Below are 7,483 nucleotides of genomic sequence, written 5' to 3' on the forward strand. Positions count from 1 at the left end.
ATCACTGTTTGGGCACACCACAAGGCTCGGAATGGAAGGAGCACCGTTTGACTTTTTGATCGCAAAATTGGCTGGAATTGAGAGCAGACCCCATGTCACATTTTGGAGAGCCCCTAATGCGCCTAAACAGTGGAAACCCCCCACAAGTGACCCCATTTTGGAGACTACACCGCTCAAGGAACTTATCTAAATGTGTGGTGAGCACTTTGAACCCCCAGGTGCTTCACAGAACTTTATGACATAGAGCCATGAAAATGAAAAGATCATTTTTTTTCCACCAACAAAAATGTTTAGCCCCAAATTTTTTATTTTCACAAGGGTAACAGAAGAAAATGGACCTCTCATTTTGTTGTGCAATTTCTTCTGAGTTTGCCAATACCCTACATGTAATTAGGAACTAATTTTGAGGCATAGTGCAAAGGTCAGAATGGAAGGAGCATTATATTGTAGTGCAGATTTTACTGTTATGGTTTGCAGGTGCCATCACCCACTGGGAGATTCCTTGAGGTGCCATAACAGCAGAATTACCCGTAAGTGACCCCATTTTACAAACTATGATCATATTGACACCACAGATGTCACAGAATTTTATACCATTGGGCAGTGATCAAAAAATAATTACATTTTTATCGCAAAAGTTTTGCTTTAGCCCCAGATTTTACATTTTAATGGATAAAACTGGCACCAAAGTGTGTACCACAATTTCTTCTGAACTTGGCAATACCCCCCCATATGTGGCTGTACAGTACTGCTTAGCCACACGGCGACACTCGGGAGGGACGGAACGCTATCTGCCTGCTGGAGTGTAGATTTTCCTAGAATAGTTTGCGGACTCAATATACAGAGCCCCTAAATGCTAGAAGAGCAGAATCCCCCCCTCAGGTGACCCTATTTTGGAAATTATACCCCTGCCAAACATGTGGATGCTAACTGTGGTTTAGGCACACACTGGAGCTCAGAAGTGGGGGGGGGGGATTAGAATTTCAGAGTGCAGAATTTGCTGAATTTCTTTTGGGGGCAATTTCACTTTTCCAGATCCTTTGTGCTACCAGTGACGTGGAAGCCCCCTGTGTTTCCATTTATAGATGGATTTTTTGTGGATTGAGTTGAAGCTTTTATTGGGAACATTTTACATAACATTTGGGATCACATTTATCCTGCGCTCTATGCTGGGCAATTGCTTTGGGGCTTCCATCCTAATCTCTGAGTGACGTGATTCAAATAACACCCCTGCAGGGATCCATTCACTCTAACGAGGTAGCAGAGTTACTCTGGACTCTGTCTGGCCTCTGTTCAGCGTTGTCCTTCTTTTCAGAGGTGCCCAAAACTGTGGCCGACCGCGTTTTCATGCACGCATAAAGACAGACGCCGCCGGATCACAGGTCAGACGGAGTACACAGTGCCTCCATCTGCCTCATTATAGGGAATCTTCCTTGGGGACAGTCGTGTGAAGGCTTGTTTTTTGCGGAATGAGTTGATGTTTTTATTTGTACCATTTTCGGGCACATGACATTTTTTGATCGCTTCCTATTCCAAATTTTAAGGAGGGAGAATGAACAAAAACCGGCAATTCAGGAATTGTTTTTTTTTTATGCTGTTCTGCGTGTGGTAAAATTGATCAGGCAGCTTCATTTTTCAGGTTGGTGCGATTACATGGGTACCACATTTATAGCTTTTTTTATGTTTTGGCGCTTTTACACAATAAAACCTTTTATAAAAAATTTTTTTTTTTTTGCATCGCTTTATTCTGAGAGCTATAACTTTTTCATTTTTCAGATGATGGAGCTGTATGGCAGCTTGTTATTTGCGGGACAAGATGACATTTTCACCAGTACCAACATTGTATTATATTCGTTTTTTTATCTCGTTTTATTCCACTTTTTTTCCAATGGTATGATGATAAAGCATTGTTTGCCTCTTTGTTTTTTTTTTTTTTTTTTTTCGGCGTTCACTGAAGGGGTTAACTAGTGTGACACTTTTATAGGTTGGGTCGTTCTGGAAGTGGCGATACCAAATATTTGTATTTCATTTATTTATTTATTTTTTACTTAAAAATGTGTATTTATTAGTGTAATATTTTTATTATTATTATTTTGTAATATTTTTTTTACTTTTTTACTTTGTATCTTTATGGGACTTTCACTTTTTTTCCTTTGATCACAGGTACAATGTATTGCAGTGCACTAGATTGTAATGCATTATACCTATAGTGAAAGCTACTGAGACCATACTGTGGGCATGGTCTCAGCAGCTTTCTGTAGCAAAATCCTGAACAAACCTTCCTGACAAGAGATCAGGCTTTGCTGCAGAAAAAAAAACGCACTGTGTGAGCATAGCCTAATGTTGATGTCTTCTTATATGGTAGGAGGGCCTGACAGCAACTTCTAACTTTGCAAACCCCCCTCTCTCCCCCCAAAAGCTACACCAACTACGGGTTATCCCTCCAATAGCTATGAGGACCCTCATTGAATTCTAATCCAATCAGCCAAGCTAGAAACAGAGATTTCACTTTTTTTGGCCTTTTTTTAGTACAAAAATGTCAAAGTGTTATTGCTTAATAAACTAGATATATTGGGTCAGCCTTATATTGGGAACACAGGTATTCTTGTTGTACCATCAGCTGTAATATCTCCTTACAGAAAATGTAGTAACAGTTTTTGGCCTGAACCTCTATGTGTGGTGAAGGGATGTTACCCACTTGGGAGCGTCGAAGGCAAACAGGAAGCGTTTTCATTTAAATGTCCATAGCGGTTTATTTACTTCATAAACCGGTCAAAAGCAAATTGCAAACAAAAAGCCTTTAGTGTAGGCAAAAACAAAGAAAACAGTACTTTAAGAAAAGTCTCTAGTAAACCGGTCCTGTGGTCACACAGGCTGGATAGCATCCAGTACACAGCTCAGTCGGGAAACAACCACACACAGGAGGCCTTCTCCCTCCAGATACACAGACAATGTGCCAAACAACAGCCTCCATTATATAGGCTGTTGACCACACCTAGAGGTGAGGTATGTCGGTAGCTAGACCCGTCCAACTCTCATAGCTACCAATAACCCGGTCCCAGGTGCACCAAATAATCTTCTTAGTGCTTACGTGCACTAGAGAAACACTCCGGGCTGCATCACGTAGGGCAGCCATCTCTATGACACATACCTCCCATCGACTATGCGACCATTAGCCACCTTTCAGTGGATAGTAAATTTTGTCCAGTGTAACAACATCATGAAAAGTGACAAAATGTGCCATCCACACACACGGGAGGGCATCCCAATAAAAGAATGCTTCACATGTGAATCATCCTTTTTGTTATATGCCATAAAATATCTATGTGGACTGATTTATAAATGATAACAGATTTATTAAGTACCTAACACATAAGGGACTGCATATCCTGCAAAAGTTGCAAAAAAAAAGAATAGATGCAATTTTCATATAGTCCGTCGCCAGCACGTTTTCCCATACTGTGCTGCCTATAGACTCCCGGTAAAAAGGTCTTTCAGCTCTATGCCATTTCCATCAAGCTAATTACACCATTGCTCAATTTAGATTTCAGGTATTGGAACACATTCACAACACAACGCTTAGACGAGTTGGTAATTATCAACAGGATTTAAAGCGAAAGGAAGCATTATAGATCCATCGGTTACAAACTCTTCACCCTAAGGGTCTTATGGGGAGTATCACATTTCCAGTTTTATACACAAATTTTTTCCCATCGCTTATAAATTGATTACTATATGGGTTTACTCACATCCCTCTTTCTACAGAATGGCTAGGACACAGATCATCCATATTATTGGTATATTCCTTTCCTTATAACAGTTTCTATTCCTCATTATCTTTTTTCCTTATTTCCCCTTTCTTTACAATATGGGCCTTTTTATCTTTCAACTTATAATCTTTCTCCTCTATCCTCTCTTTTTTTATTTCTCTGTTTAATGCATCCATATATTCCTCTCCCTTCCTCTTCTACCTCTAAAAGTCATATTCTCGATACAAACACCACTTTCCAATCTGTGACATACTCCTTATGCATGCACCACCCAAATACTTGGCAGAGGAATACTATCTATATGTAAGACACCTTAGGACTCCCATACACCCTGTACCCATGTGTATTTTACAAATAATCTCAGTATACATAATGCACATGTGCAGTTACTACCTCTCGTCATCCAAAACACGTCCCTTTATATCCGCCCAATATCACACGCTGATGTTAATCACATCCTATACAGGTGTATACAAATAGACCACAGAGGACATAGTAGAACTCCATAAATAGTAACTATGGCCACCTTTATCCAGCATTAACTTCACAATTTCTTGCCTGTGTTCTACTGTAAAAAGAAAGCCATTTTTGAAAGCAAACCATAAGAAATCCCATTTACAGTTTGCAAAAAGTCATGTAGGTGCCACAGCTAGCATATGTAAGAAGGTGCTCTGGGCAGATGAGATCAAAGTAGAAAATGTTGGGCTAAATTCAAATCACTGCGAGGTGGAAAACTAACACTACACATCACCCTGTAAACACCATCCCCACTATCAAACATGATGGTGGCAGCATTATGATGTGGAGTGGAAAGAGGCTTTTTTTCAGCAGGGAGAGAAGATGGATGGAGTTAAATACAGAACAATCCTGGAGGAAAACCTGTTTCAAGGTGAAAAACACTTGATACTGAGGCGTAGGTTCACTTTCCAGCAGGACAACGATCCTAAACATACTGCCAGACTTACAATGGTATGGTTTAGATCTAAGCATATTCTTGTGTGTGAATGGCCCAGTCAAAGTCCAGACCTACATCCCATTGAGAATCTAAGGCAAGATGTGAAAATTTCTGTTCACAAACACTCTCCATCCAATCTCACTGAGCTAGAGCTAGTAAGGAAGGAAAGAGGGGGAAGAGCTCACCACTCTGTGTAGTCACTATATCCCGGTTGTAGACTGTGTGGAGGGTGCCTGATACTGCTAGTAGAGCACAGCCAATGGCAGGAGAATTGAAAGAGTGCGGCACTTCCAACTAACGATTTAGTAAAATGGAAATTTTATTGAAATAACATTAAAACTTTGGAATCCAAATCACATGTTAAATTCCTGATGCGTTTCCAGACTACGGCCACTGTGCACCAGAAACGCATCGGACTTTTAACATGTGATTTGGGTTGCAAAGTTTTTCAATAAAGTTCCCATTTTAGTAAATCGCTGGATGGAAGTGCCGCACTCCTTTTTGTTCTCCTTCCATGAGCTAGAGCTAGTTTGCAAAGAATGGGCAAACATAGTCTCTAAATGTTCAATGCTGGTAGAGAACTACCCCAAACGACTTGTAACAGTAATTGCATCCTACAAAGTATTGACTCAGGGGGGCTGAATACAAATGTCATTTCTGGGGCAGCTGCGAGCTGCTATTTTTAACCTAGGAAGGCAAACATGTTCAGCCACTATCCCCATGATTAGCAACCAGCAGCACTTTGGATGCAGCATATTTTTGCTGCATCCAAAAAGCTGTGTTATTATGCTGCATATTGTTTTGTCAATACATGCGGATCCACCGCATGTAATGACATTTCAATCAGTCATAATCTGCAGTGGAGAGTAACGTCTCCGCTACAGAAATTGATCTGCTGTGAGTGAGTTTGGGTATGTGCCCATGATCAGGAAATGCTGCAAGTTTGAAGATGCAGCATCAGTTCTGCAGCGGCCAGATGTTACAACATAGTGGATGGAATTTCTGTAAATTCCATGTCCACTATGCATGCATCTGAGGCTGCGGAGCACCCGTGGAAACTGACGTGCTCGTGTCTCTCAGGACCACAGCATGTAAAATTTACTTGCCGAGTCGCTAATCTCTGCAACAGAAATTTAGCAACTTTAATGTATTGAATGCTGTAAATCTGCATCCGTGAACACATGCAGATTTATCTGTGTTCACTAGAACGCAGCATTTTGGACACAAAAAAATATGCTGCGTCCAAAGCGCTGCCATGTCTGGATCGTGGGCACATAGCCTAAAATTAAAAGAAATGACTTGTGCTCCCACATTTTCATAGCCAGTAGAGGGAAAGCCGACTGCTGGGAGCTGATATTAGTAGCCGGGAAAGGGGCCATTAGCCAAAAATGTTCCCTGGCTATTAATAACAGCCCACAGCTATTTGCTTAGCCTTTCAGCAGCAGAAGGGAAGAAAGGGAGACACAGATCCATTACTAGTGGGTAGGCGGAGCCCCACAGGATAGTTCCCCTCAGATTAGAAAAAGTGACGACCGGCCCCTCCAGCTTAGGCTCCTCCTACTCCCATGTTCTTCAGTCTAAAATTTGAGGTCGCAGAGGATAGTCGCTGCCTTTGCAGCTCCTCAGAAGAATTTTTTATTTTACTCCGGAGACCTGGACTCCCCGTGGTCTAGAGGTCTCAGGGGGTCTCGGTGCTGCTGGGACCCCTGACCCTCCCCTGGCAGATCTGTGTACCCCCTAAGGAGGTCCCCGCAGAAGCCTGCCGGCCCCGGGGGATACAGGGCGCTCCCTGGCGGAGACGCACACCGCTTCTGTGGGGTCCCTGCGCGCTCCGCCGTGGGGGGGAGCAAAGGGCCACGGATCCACACATCCCTGGGGGTCCCTGTGGCGCTCAGCTGGGTAAGTGCTCTCTGTGGTCTGAGGGCTTCAGCGGCTGCTGCGGCAGCCGCTGTTACTGTTTCATGTGGTGACTGCTTTTTTTGTCCCTGCAGGAGGATATCTCCGCTGCAGGCGTTTGTGTTATCGGCAGGGGAGCGGGGACAGAGGAGCGCGGGCTCCGTTAGTAGCGGCAGCAGGGGGAGTGGCTTCGCGCCTCTCTGCTGCCTGTCATCATAGCCTCAGACAGGAAGTGCCAGGAAAGCGCGCGCTGGAGCTGACCCAGCTGTGGTAGCAGAATCACACATCCTCGGTTCCTGTACCCATTGTAAGGGGTTATTACCGCCTTATCCGCGACGCTCGCAACTGTGTGGCGGCATGTCGGATCAGGGGGCGCGGACCTCTCTCCCGGCCCGCTTCAGGATCGGTCACGCGTAACTGATACGCCGGGGTCTTCGGCGTCAGGTTCGACACTGGTCGGGGGTCTCAGTGATGTTAAAGTGGAGGCGCTCACTCGCTCCATTGACAGTCTGACCTCCTGGGTCATTGGGTATCAGCTAAGTCCCAACCGACGTCACGAGGCAAGAAGCGCCACAGGCCTGTGGTGGCGCTGTCTCCTCCGCGCAGTGCGTCGGAGGCTACGGAATCACCGACAGACTTTGCTGGTGAGATCTCCGATTCTGATGAAGAGGATCGGCAGGGTCGCTCTGCTTCGCTTTCGGGCCGCGTGGACGCCTTTATTGGAGCTATGCGGGAAGCGTTACAGCTGTCTGAAGAGGCGCCCTGGCAAGTCGGCCCGGCTGTATCAGGAGTCATGTCGGGCTCGCTCGATGCTGCCAGCGCACGACGAACTTAACGAGGTGGTGGAGAAGGAACGCCTGTG

This window comes from Phyllobates terribilis, unplaced genomic scaffold (genome assembly GCF_046119375.1).
Source record: "Phyllobates terribilis strain yellow unplaced genomic scaffold, ASM4611937v1 Scaffold_461__1_contigs__length_1441779, whole genome shotgun sequence".
Lineage (NCBI taxonomy): Eukaryota > Metazoa > Chordata > Amphibia > Anura > Dendrobatidae > Phyllobates > Phyllobates terribilis.